Genomic DNA, 11,336 nt, shown 5'->3' on the forward strand with positions numbered 1-11,336 from the left:
TCTGCTGTTCCTTGCACGAAACTAACTGACAGGCATCTCCATGGTTATAAAAGCCAGAGAAATACCATGCTACTGCTGCCTTTACTAACTGCAATCACTAATTATGGATATGCAACTGTAAATCCTAACTGTCCCTTCCTGATCCCATGGCTGCTTCCCTGCCTGGCCAAAAGCTTGCTCTCAAGAACACAAGGGAGAAGCCCACCTGCAGAGCCTGCGGTTGCTACAGGGCCAACAGCAAAGGGAGAAAGGGGCAAAACAGGCACGAGATGGTTGGAGGAAAGGCTGCGGAGGCACCCAGCCACCTGCTGAGAATGGAGCACTTCTCTACCTAGCTTTCCAGTATTTACCACTCCTTGCAGATCTGCATATGGGCATCAGGTTGAACTAAAACAAGCCCTTGGGAAAAGTCTCTTCCAGCTGACTTGTGTGGCAGCAGGGGAAGCCCAGAGGCTGTAACGACACATGGCTCACAGACCCAGGCCCCGTCCCTGCATGGCATCAGTCTCCACAGAACCGCAGAGGGGCCCTGGCCAAGGCAGCCCTTAGCACCATAGCTAAGGGGTGAAGATGGTGGAGAAAAGTCCTTCCTGGAGATGCTGGGGACTGAACCCAGGACCTCCTGCATGCGAAGCAGGCGCTCTTCCACTGAGCTACATCCCCTTACACATGGCATATTTAGATGGGGGGTGTGCTCTGGGGTGCCCTCTCCTCCCATGCCATGTCCCTGACAAGCACAGCCCCCTTGTGCCCTGCTGCCCTCAGACTCTCCCCAGAAAACTCCATTCAGATCCTCCTGCCTGGCCGTGGGGGAAGCTGGCCTTGCCTCTGCCCTGGGACTGCTCCTGCACAGGACCACCCCACAGAGCGCTGCCCCTTCAGCATCTCTGCAGCTAATTGGGTCAGGGGGAGAGTGTCGCTGCAGGCGCTGCTGCCAGGCTCTGGCCCTGCCAGGGGAGGCTCGATGGAGAGGGGCAAGCCCCTTCCCTGAGTCACCTCTGCCAGCGCAGGCAGCACTCCTGTGTGCGTCACCTGTGTCCACGAGGGCAGCAGCAGGAGGGAGTGGTGTGAGGGAAATGCCCTCCCCAGGGGGATGTGCCCACAGCTCCGATTGCCCCCAGGGTGTGGGGTGGAGGGAGCAGGGGAGCAGGCAGAGCTGGTGCTGGGCAGGGAGCTGCCCAGAGCCCCTCAGCCAGGCTCCAGGCCTCCCCCTGCACCACGCTGCCCACCAGCACCCGGCCATGGGCAAAGGGCAGCGTCCCCCTGCCTGGGGCTGGGTACGGGGTTGCGCTCAGGGACATTCCCATTCTTGCAGCACCAGGACAGTGCTGACAGTGGAGCCCCCGGCACAGCCCCAGGTGGGGGGTTTCTGTGGGCCAACACGCAGCACGTTCGGCTGTAAACAGAAAGGTTGTTGGCTGGAGCCCACCCAGGGACGGTGCCCCCGTGGTGGGGTGCCTGGGGGACTGTGCTGCTCGGCACCCTGGCTTTTGCTCACAGTCCCCAGGAAGGATCCCAGACAAAGCGGTGGGAACCTCAGGGGTCTGACGGAGGCTGGGGAAGGCCCAGGGCCCAGGGAAGGACCTGTGTCCTGAGGCAGGGCGGCTGTGAGCAGGGGGGTCACGGCTGCTGGGCTGGTGCCACTGACCTTCCCCTTCACCCCTGTGGGTGTGTGCAGAGGTAGGTCTTGCTGGGGGTGGGGGGATGGGGAGGCTCACTGGGAGGGAATGGGGAGAGGAATCAGAAGTGTTTAGGATCAGCACCAAGCAGAAGGCACACCCTTTGCTAGGACTAAAAGAGAGTAAATCAGGGTTTAGTGAATGCTATCCGTTCTGCCCTCTGTCCTCCGCAAAGAAGAGCAGAAAGGCAATCCTCAGCAGACACAAATGGAACCCAAGAGTGTTCCCAAAGCATCTCATGGCCCCGTCTTCACCAGCCCCTTCATGTGATGCCACCTCCATACACCTCCCTGCTCTTTCATGAGCGGCAAACTCCCTGCACCTCCCCTGCTCGCAGGGAATGCTCTTTTCCACTCCCAGGAACTGACGTGGGAAACCCAGAGGGAAAAGGCAAAATTCCCTCCCCACTTCTCCAGAGGTCCAGCCCTGGCCAGGTGGCTCTGGGACAGCACATCTGCTGGAGGGTAGCACATGCACGCTCCTGGGGGATGTCCCTCTGGACCAAATGGGATAGGCAGGGGACCAGGAGAGCAGCACGGAGGACGCATGTGTGTGCTGCTGAAGCTGTGCTGAGCTGAGCTGTGCCATGCCCATCCCTGGTAGGAAGGACAGGAGAGGGACCAGCGTGTGCCCGTGCTGAGTGGTTGTATCTGTACCTCTGCTTCCTGAATGGGGAGAAGGGAGGGAGCAGTGCCATGGGGCAGCCAAAGGGGCCGGCTGAGTCCCTGCTGCCGTGACCGTGTGGGGACGTGGGAACACTTCAGAGCTCTGCCTGTTGTGCAGGCGGCTCTGCCAGAGACCCCTGTAGCCGGGACAGTGCTTCATCTGCCCCGAGCACAACGTGGGTGGAGAGGACAGCGCTCTCCACCCAGCCTGTGCTTGATCCTTGGCCTGAGTTGTTGGCTGGAGAGAGGCTGAGACTGGAGACGCAGCGGGACGCAGTGGGTTGGAGACACAGCTGAGCACCAGCTGGGAGAGCAGGGTTCAGCAGCAGCAAGAGCTGCTGTGGGGCGGCAGGAGCAGGGCTTCTCCCTCTGTGCAGGGATGTGGGGCTGGAGCTGGGCTGGGCAGGGCTGGGCAGCCAGATGGGGGAGTAGGCTTGGGTGAGGGAAGTGGGGAGGATGGATGGAGGCATTGGTGCCATGAGCTGGTCGTGAGGGGACAGAAAACGCAAAAGTCAAATCTCTGTGCAATGTTCAGGAAAAGTTTTATTAAGAAATAAATAACCCCCCCCCCAAAAAAAGGAAATTTGGAGAAGACTAACTGCTTGTCAATGGAAGCAGAAGCCCCCTTCCTGATGGGTCCTTGCCTCTTACAGATGCTTCTGGAAAACAGCTCTGGAGGAAATGCTGGTCCTTCTCCAGAGGAGTTCTCCCTCTGGAGACTCTTCTCCACTCTTCTCTTCTCTCTTCTCTCCTCTGTTGCCTGCTTGGGTCTCCAGCCAAGGACTCCAGAAGGGGAAATCTTCACAGGGCTTCAGATGGGAGGAAAGACAAGAACGCCCTCGCCCATTACCCGGAAGTGATATTCCACCTGGAGGGCCACAGAAAATAAACGGCAAAGAGGACTGCTGGCATCTGTGCTTTCCCAGGGCGCAAAGGGCATTTCTCATCCTCTCTCCTGCCGCTTGGCTTGAGCCTTCCCGGCAGCGCTCTTACGCCCCGAAGCTCATAGGGGCAGGTCTCAAAATCCCAGTTTGGATCTCACCAATGAGCTCAATAATCACAGAACTAAAGGGAAACTGCCCATGGCCTCTCCCTGAAAGGCCCAGCAGGTACCTTCCCACGGGAAAAAGGGCCAAAGAGGGGCTTCTGAGGTGCTTCCTGAGAATGCCGGAGGGACAAATGCCCTCCAGAACTAGCGGGTGACCTGCACCTTTTCAAGCAAGGCCCAGATGTGGTTGGTCACTGGCCAAGTGAACACGCAGGCAGGGATCTCTCCTACCCACTGCCCATAGGACTACGCTTTTCCACACGTCCCCGTGGCACAAGCAGGACCTCAGGCTGTAGCACGCACCTCTCCTGGCCACCTCTGGATTTTCTTCACCAGTTTCTCCGGTGGGGGCATGGCTTCAGCACTGCCCTTTCTCCTGCCTTGCACCACCTTCCTGGAGCAGCTGCCTGCGATGGCCGGGAGCCCCCTGAAAAGACACCTTGTGGGCAGGTGCTGGGAGCACAGGGGCACTTGGGTCTCCGTCCTGCACTCACCGGCTGGGCACCTGCCTCTGCGGCACAAGGCCCTTCTGCCAGAGAAGGAGATGGGTTCCGCTGACTGTGTTCACACCCACAGGGACAGAGACCACCCCCAGCTGAAATGCCCGGGGCTGCAGGATGTGCCCTCGGGAACGCTCTGCGTGCCCAGACACGGGCTCGCTCTGGATGCAGCCCGGAGAGGAGCAGCCTTCTCTACCAAGACAGGCTCCAAGAGACACCCTTACCCCGTCCTGCCAAATGTATTACAAATGGCCCGGTGGTCCCTGCTGCCCTGTGCTTAGGCATGGAGAGCGGATTGTTCCTGGAGACGCAGGGTCAGAGAAGGAGAAAGTGGTCAGGGCTGTCAAGGCATTCCTGCCATCGAGGGCTCAGGAGTCCCCGGGGCATGTGATAAAGGACATTCAGAGCTGCTGTGAACCTTGTGTGCAGAGGAAACATCTCCCCCAGACACGCACTACGCTACAGGCTCACCCTCACCCACTCCTCCACGGCTCTCACCTGCCAGCAGGCGCTTTGTCCTCAGCTTTCTTCCCTTTCCCCTTCTGCTTCGTGGGAGCTGTTATTTTGGCAGGAGGATGCCTCGCTCTGAGGGGGAGGTGCTTGGCGGAAAGATTTCCTGTAAGCAGGAGAGAAGAAAACACTTCAGGACAGCATTGAGGAGGCCTTTGGAATGGGAAGGCTCTTCAGATGTGCTCCAGCCTGTTATAAAAGTGTGAGGCCTCAAGGTGACTCCTTCTAGGCCTTCTTTCCTGCGTGGTCTTTGGCCCTTCCGCACACTGGCTTCTCTCCGCCTTGTTGTTTTTCCCAACCTACTCTCGAGGGCTTTTCTCATTGGATGACAACACACTGGTCCCATGAAATAGCTCAGCCTCTCCGTGACCTGCAGCTGCCGGCACAATTTAGGATTCGCATTGCACAAGGACAGTGCTCACTTTTGCCTCCCTTCTGCACCAACATGTCCAGCGCAAGAGCACTTTGCAGTGCACCCCAGGGCACTGAGTGTTGTGGCAATGGGGGAAAGTTTAACTGGGAGACATCAGCTGCAGCTGGGAGTGTTGGGCTGCCGGGAGGTCGTGTTCCCTCAGGAATCACTCCAGATGTCCCGTACTGGGTACGCAGCGTCACCTCCGGTGCCTGATGCTACCTGAGCCATGGCACTGTCGCCTTGCCTCCACTGCCTGGCCAAAGAGGACGGAAGCAGAAGGCACAAACCCCTGCCAGGACCCAGCTTTCCCATTACCTTTCTTGGCCCTGGTGTCATCTTTTGCCTTTTCCTCTTCCTGCGGGGGCTTTGCAGGTGCCACAGGGGGCTTTCTAGATGGACTATCAGCATTGTACCTGGAAAGAGGAAAAAGATGCCAGTCTAAAGGGCGGGCACCACACTTCCTTTGCACCTTGTGTCCATAATGGGGACAGAGGGGCATTAGGGAGCTACCAAGAAGCCCTTCTTTGTCCAAAGCACAATAGGCAGAACATGCCAGATGCTGGAGGAGTGTATCAGCAAGCTGAGAGACATTGTGAACACCTCCAGCATCTGCAGGGGCAGGAGCTTCCTTCTCTGCCTCTTGCAGAGCTTCCCTAGCCTTCCTGTGAGAAGGGGTGCTTGGCAGCACCAGTTCTAATGCCCCTCTCACCCGCCACATCACCTGCAGGCTCTCCAAATCTCATCTCCGTGCCTCTGCAAAAAGGAACCACCATCTCCCAGACAACTAATGGGACAAAACACCGAGCAGGATGGGAGCCAGCACAAAGCTCTCCACAACCCCACTGGGCATAGGCTTTGCTTTGCCCTATACAGGACTCCCCACAGAAGACATTTGACCCAAGACAACATGTTCAGCACACATTTGATTCATACATGTCTCACAGAAGTCATGAAAACATCCTGAGCCAGTGACCAGCAGGAACCTGCACTTTGATCCACACTGGAAAGTATTCCTCTCCAATGATTTCTTGAGTAGCCTTCACAAGCACTGGCAACACAGGGCTACCAGACAAGTCCTGAGAAGCTGCTGGCTTGGCCATCTGGGGCTAAGAAGCAAACGTACTCACTGAGGAAAGACGACAACATGACCAGAACGGGTCTGCAAAGCAGCAGTTTCGGAGCCTGAGAGGACTGAATCCCTCATCTCTGGCATCTGCAAAGGGGAGAGACACACGAGAGATGATGCCAAGACAGTTGTCTTAGAGCGCACAAGGGCAGCACACCTTCCCACTGCTCAGAGAAGCAGCTGCCTCTGAAACATGGAATTTCTCTGCGCCTCTCCATGGCCCCTCAGTTGTGCAGCAGAGCAGCTTACAGGAAATGGAGGAGAAAGGGTGAGAAGACTGCCAGGCTTTTTGCAAGGCTGAGAATCGAGAGATGCAGTCAGGAGACCAGGTCCTGCCTAGTGCAGCAGTCTGGCCTGCAGCCGGCTTGTATCTCTGCCTTAACCCATGAGAGGAGGCTCAGCTCAGCCTCCTTTCACATCTCAGCCTTCCTGCTGCACCTGAAGGACCACGCTGAAGGACGGGGCTGCACTAGAGACCTGGCCAAGGCCACTGGGCTCCAATGACTCTCTCTGCGACATGCTGCAGCCATCACGAGCAGCGTGCAAATGCTCACATTTGGACAGAAAGACGCCCTTCGTGGTGGCGAGACTCCAGGGCCCTGGCAAGAGCTGCTCAGCACAACTAGACCAGCACAGCAAGAGCAGCAAGAGGGCTCTGGTCGCACAGGGGCCTTGGTCTGCCTAAGCCTCTGCTTCGTGTCCAGAGAGTGGGGCGAGCAATGATTCCTGCAAAAACAAACCTACTTGGAGACAGAGGTAGAAATGCCAAAGAACAAGAGGACCAGGGGGATCCAATATTCTGAGCAGCTGCCCCATGGGAGAGATGAAAGACACTCAGGCCTTCCAGCTGCAAACGGAGAGCACTGAGGTCAGCAGAGGTTTCACGGAGCTGCTTCACATGCCCGCTGGCCCAGGCAAGGGGAGGAGGGATCACTCCCTTGCCCTCACTCCACCCTAGGGCAAAAATGTCCCATGGAGGCATCAGGCCGAGCTCCCAAAGGGACACGCAGAAATAGTGTCACCCAGCATCAGGGGAAAGTGCTGAACTCGCTGCCTTACTGTCCCAGACACAGTCCAGGGAGACATGGGTTCAGATGTGGTCCTGACACAAAGCAGCACTAAACCATGGCTTTCTGTCAGGAGGGAAGTCTCCGGGGAAAAAGCACACAGGACCGGCCCTTTTCTGGGACATTTCCCTCGAGCACATGAAAATGAGCTCTGGGCCTGGATGAATTTTTAGGGCAGAGTCAGCACAGCTATTCCCAGGGCCGTCCTTGTTGCCAAGTCCTCTGGACGCTCAGGACCAGCTGTCCCGGGAGCTGGCATTACTCTCAGCTGGGACTCTCCATGCACCTGGACAGGTCACAGCAGGCTGACAGCATTGCATTCACTGGTGCTTTCCAGAGGACGACAGGTAGTGCTGGAGGAATGGGGAACTCACCGCGAGAAGAGCTTCCAGCAGCTGCTCTGTCCCATTGAGCCTCTTCAGAAAGTCCCTGCAAAACCTCATTTTCACAGCTGCTCCTTGAATTAAAAGCGTGCCAAGGCCCTTCAGCACAAGGGCCACGTTCTTCCCGCTCTGCAGCAGTGGGAGAAAAGCCGCATGGTCTCTTCTATGCACGCCTCCACTGTCTTCCGAGGAACAGAGAGGGCCGAGGCTATGTGAGCGTACTTGAGGGGCTCGGAGAGCTTATGACCTGGAAAGCAGCAGAAGGGGAACGCAGTCAGTAGCAGAGAAGCAGCAGCCCCAAGACATCTGGCTTGTTGCCAGTTGTGAAAGCAAGTCTGGGAGAGAGGGAGTGTGACTGTAATGTGCATGACGTTGTCCTGGTGCTATAAAACCCCCTGAAGCTGTTCTCCACAGCTGCTGAAGGAATTCTAGCTTCCTAACAGTCACTGCTGCCCAGCAGTTAGGCACACCCCAAGGATGTCCCCAGGGGAAGCAAGCGGTTCAGCCTCTCCTCTTACCAGGAGCATAGGCCAGGTCATAGGCGAGGCCGGGAAGCTCTGCAATACTCCGCGACAGATGGAACACGGGCCTGCGAACAGTGAGAAGAGCACGCTTCCCACCACCGACGTGTTCGGTTACTACATCAAATGTGCCAAGGCGAATAACTCGGACTCCCTGCAAACAGGAAGGAAGAGAAGAACGATGAGACTGGCAGCTGGACAGGCCGGGCACTTGTCAGGGCGTGGGGATGGTGCTCGGTGCCCTGCTCCATCCTGCTGTACAAAGGGGACAGACAAAGCGCTGGACAAAGCTTGGGAGAAACCTTGGGGCCCTTCTTTGGAAGACCTTTCCAGACGCTTTCATCCCCCTCCTCTTCACCCTCTCAACTCTACCAGTCAAAGCAGAGAAGTCATCCCACAGACACACAAGCTCCAGGAGAAGGCTTCCCGGGGCAGGCCCCGCAAGGCACACCCACCTGGTTCAGCATCATCTGCCGCACAGTGTAGTCAGACACCCCTTCCCAGACAGCAAGCTGCTCTGGAAGAGAAGGGAAAGACCCGTCATGCTCTGGGGGCAGCTCTCAGCTGCTCCGTACCTGCCTCAGCCGGAGGATGAGCAGTGCGAGCGTCCTCCAAGAGCACCCCCTCCCCAAACAGGCCCCATTCCCTACAGGGGCTGAGGTGGGCACTGCCTCCAGGCGATACCCTGCCAGACCTGGGGAGGATCCCTGCTAGACCTGAGGAGGATCTCCGGAAGGCCTTACCCCAGGTGGGGAGTGCTGGCACCCCCTGTCCACACCGTGTCCCATGGCCAGCGTCCCAGAGCTCCATCCTGGTCCTGCGTGCTCTGGGTCACCCCTGCAGCAGCAGGTGATGAGGAAGCAGCTCCTCTCCTTTTCCTCCTCCTCCTGCACACAGCAGGATGGGGCTGAATGGGGCACTCGGGGTGTTTGCTTTGGAGTCCTCCTTTGCTTCAAAAAGGTTTCCGTCGCAGCCCTGCACTTTGCCGCAGCAGCACCTGGCACCCAGGAGCACCCACAGCCCTCCCAGCTGTCACTGCCCACAGCCAGGACCACAGCTTGGGTGGCTCCTCCCTGTCCCCTCTGCACCAGGACCTCCTCTAGTACAGTGCCAATCTGCCCCACTTGCCCCCCACTCTCTGGGTCCTCCTAAAACATCTATTGATCTTGCAAAATGAAAGCAAGGAAGAGAAAGGGCCAGGAGGGGTGGACTGAGAGGAGAAGGGGCCACACAGACCTGGACCAAACCCTGCTGGTACTGCACTGGCCAGGGACCCAAAGAGGGTCGCAGGCATCTGTGGCTGCCCCACTCCATCATTACATCTGCCCTACCAGAACTTATGGTTCTGGCAGGTTGTTCAGGGCCAGACTTAGGGGGTGGGGGGCACTGAGGCAATCAGAAAATTTCAGATTCAGAGAAAGTTGGGGGAGACTCCACAACCTCTCTGGGCAGCTTCTTCCAGTGCTCGTTACTCAAAAAAAGAAATTTTCCCTCACACACAGGTGGAACTTCCTGTGTTTCAGCTGGTGCACACCGCCTCTTGTCCTGCTGCTTGGCACCACTGAAAAGAGTGTGACCCTCATCCTCTTGACACCCTCCCTTCTGGTACTTGTACACGTTGATAAGATCCCCTCTCAATCGTCCCTTCTACAGGCTGCCACTGCCCTTCTTGGCCACAAGAGCACATTGCTGGCTCATGGTCAACTTAGTGTCCACCAGCACTCCCAGGTCCTTCTCCGCAGAGCTGCCCTCCAGCAGCTCAGCCCCCAGCCTGCACTGGTGCATGGGGTTATACCTCCCCACATGCAGGACCGTGCACTTGCCCTTGTTGAACTTCATGAGGTTCCACTCCCCCCACCTCTCCAGCCTCTCCAGGTCTCTCAAATGGCAGCACAGTCTTCCGATGTATCAGCTGCTCTTCCCAGTTTATTATCGTCGGCACACTTGCTGAGGAGGCACTTTGTACCTTCGTCCAGGTCACTGGCGACTAAGTTGAAGAAGACTGGCCCCAGTACGGAGCCCTGGGGGACATCACTGGCCTCCAACTAGACTCTGCACTGCTGATGACAACCCCCTGAGATCTGCCTTTCAGCCACTTCTCAAGCCACCTCACTGGCCGCTCATCTAGCCCACACTTCTTGCCTATGAGGATGCTATGGGAGACAGTGTTTAAAAGCTTACTGAAGTCAAGGGAGACAACCTCCACTGCTCTCCCGCTATCTCCCCAACCACTCATTCCATCATGGAAGGCTAGGGGTGGATGAACAGTGAGTCCAGAGCTTATGGGTGAGGATGACTAGGCAGGCTAACACGGCAGACACTGCTGTAGGTGTTTACAACAAGCCAGCAGATCAGGAAGAGGAAGTTGATGAGGCTTTTCATGGACAGCAGGAAGCCAACTCCGGATCACAGACCCAGGCTCACCCAGGGGACTTCCACCACCCTTATATCTGCTGGGAAGACAACACAGCAAGGCACAAAAGTCCTTGCTGGAGATGCTGGGGACTGAACCTAGGACCTCCTGCATGCAAAGCAGGCGCTCTTCCACTGAGCTACATCCCCTTACACATGGCATACGTAGATGGGGGGTGTGCTCTGGGGTGCCCTCTCCTCCCATGCCATGTCCCTGACAAGCACAGCACCCTTGTGCCCTGCTGCCCTCAGACCCTCCCCAGAAAACTCCATTCAGACCCTCCTGCCTGGCCGCGGGGGAAGCTGGCCTTGCCTCTGCCCTGGGACTGCTCCTGCACAGGACCACCCCACAGAGCGCTGCCCCTTCAGCATCTCTGCAGCTAACTGGGTCAGGAGGAGAGTGTCGCTGCAGGCGCTGCTGCCAGGCTCTGGTCCTGCCAGGGGAGGCTCGATGGAGAGGGGCAAGCCCCTTCCCTGAGTCACCTCTGCCAGCGCAGGCAGCACTCCTGTGTGCGTCACCTGTGTCCACGAGGGCAGCAGCAGGAGGGAGTGGTGTGAGGGAAATGCCCTCCCCAGGGGGATGTGCCCACAGCTCCGATTGCCCCCAGGGTGTGGGGTGGAGGGAGCAGGGGAGCAGGCAGAGCTGGTGCTGAGCAGGGAGCTGCCCAGAGCCCCTCAGCCAGGCTCCAGGCCTCCCCCTGCACCACGCTGCCCACCAGCACCCGGCCATGGGCAGAGGGCAGCGTCCCCCTGCCTGGGGCTGGGTACGGGGTTGCGCTCAGGGACGTTCCCATTCTTGCAGCACTGAGACTGTGCTGACAGTGGAGCCCCCGGCACAGCCCCAGGTGGGGAGGTCTCTGTGGCGCAACACGCAGAGCGTTCGGATGTTAACTGAAAGGTTGTTGGTGGAACCCACCCAGGGACAGTGGAACAGGGAATGGAGCCTGGGGTTGCTGATTTGATTCCAAATGGAATTACAGTATAATGGCCTTCCCCTTGAAATACCCCTT

At 57.8% G+C, this 11,336-nt stretch overlaps 1 non-coding gene across 1 annotated transcript; it reads right to left on the reverse strand.

The window, feature by feature from the left end:
* Positions 1 to 591: 591 nt before the first annotated feature.
* Positions 592 to 663, reverse strand: TRNAA-CGC (transfer RNA alanine (anticodon CGC)). The gene has a single exon. It is a non-coding gene; the product is annotated as a tRNA-Ala (tRNA).
* Positions 664 to 11,336: the final 10,673 nt, after the last annotated feature.

This window comes from Rhea pennata, unplaced genomic scaffold (assembly GCF_028389875.1).
Source record: "Rhea pennata isolate bPtePen1 unplaced genomic scaffold, bPtePen1.pri scaffold_26, whole genome shotgun sequence".
NCBI lineage: Eukaryota > Metazoa > Chordata > Aves > Rheiformes > Rheidae > Rhea > Rhea pennata.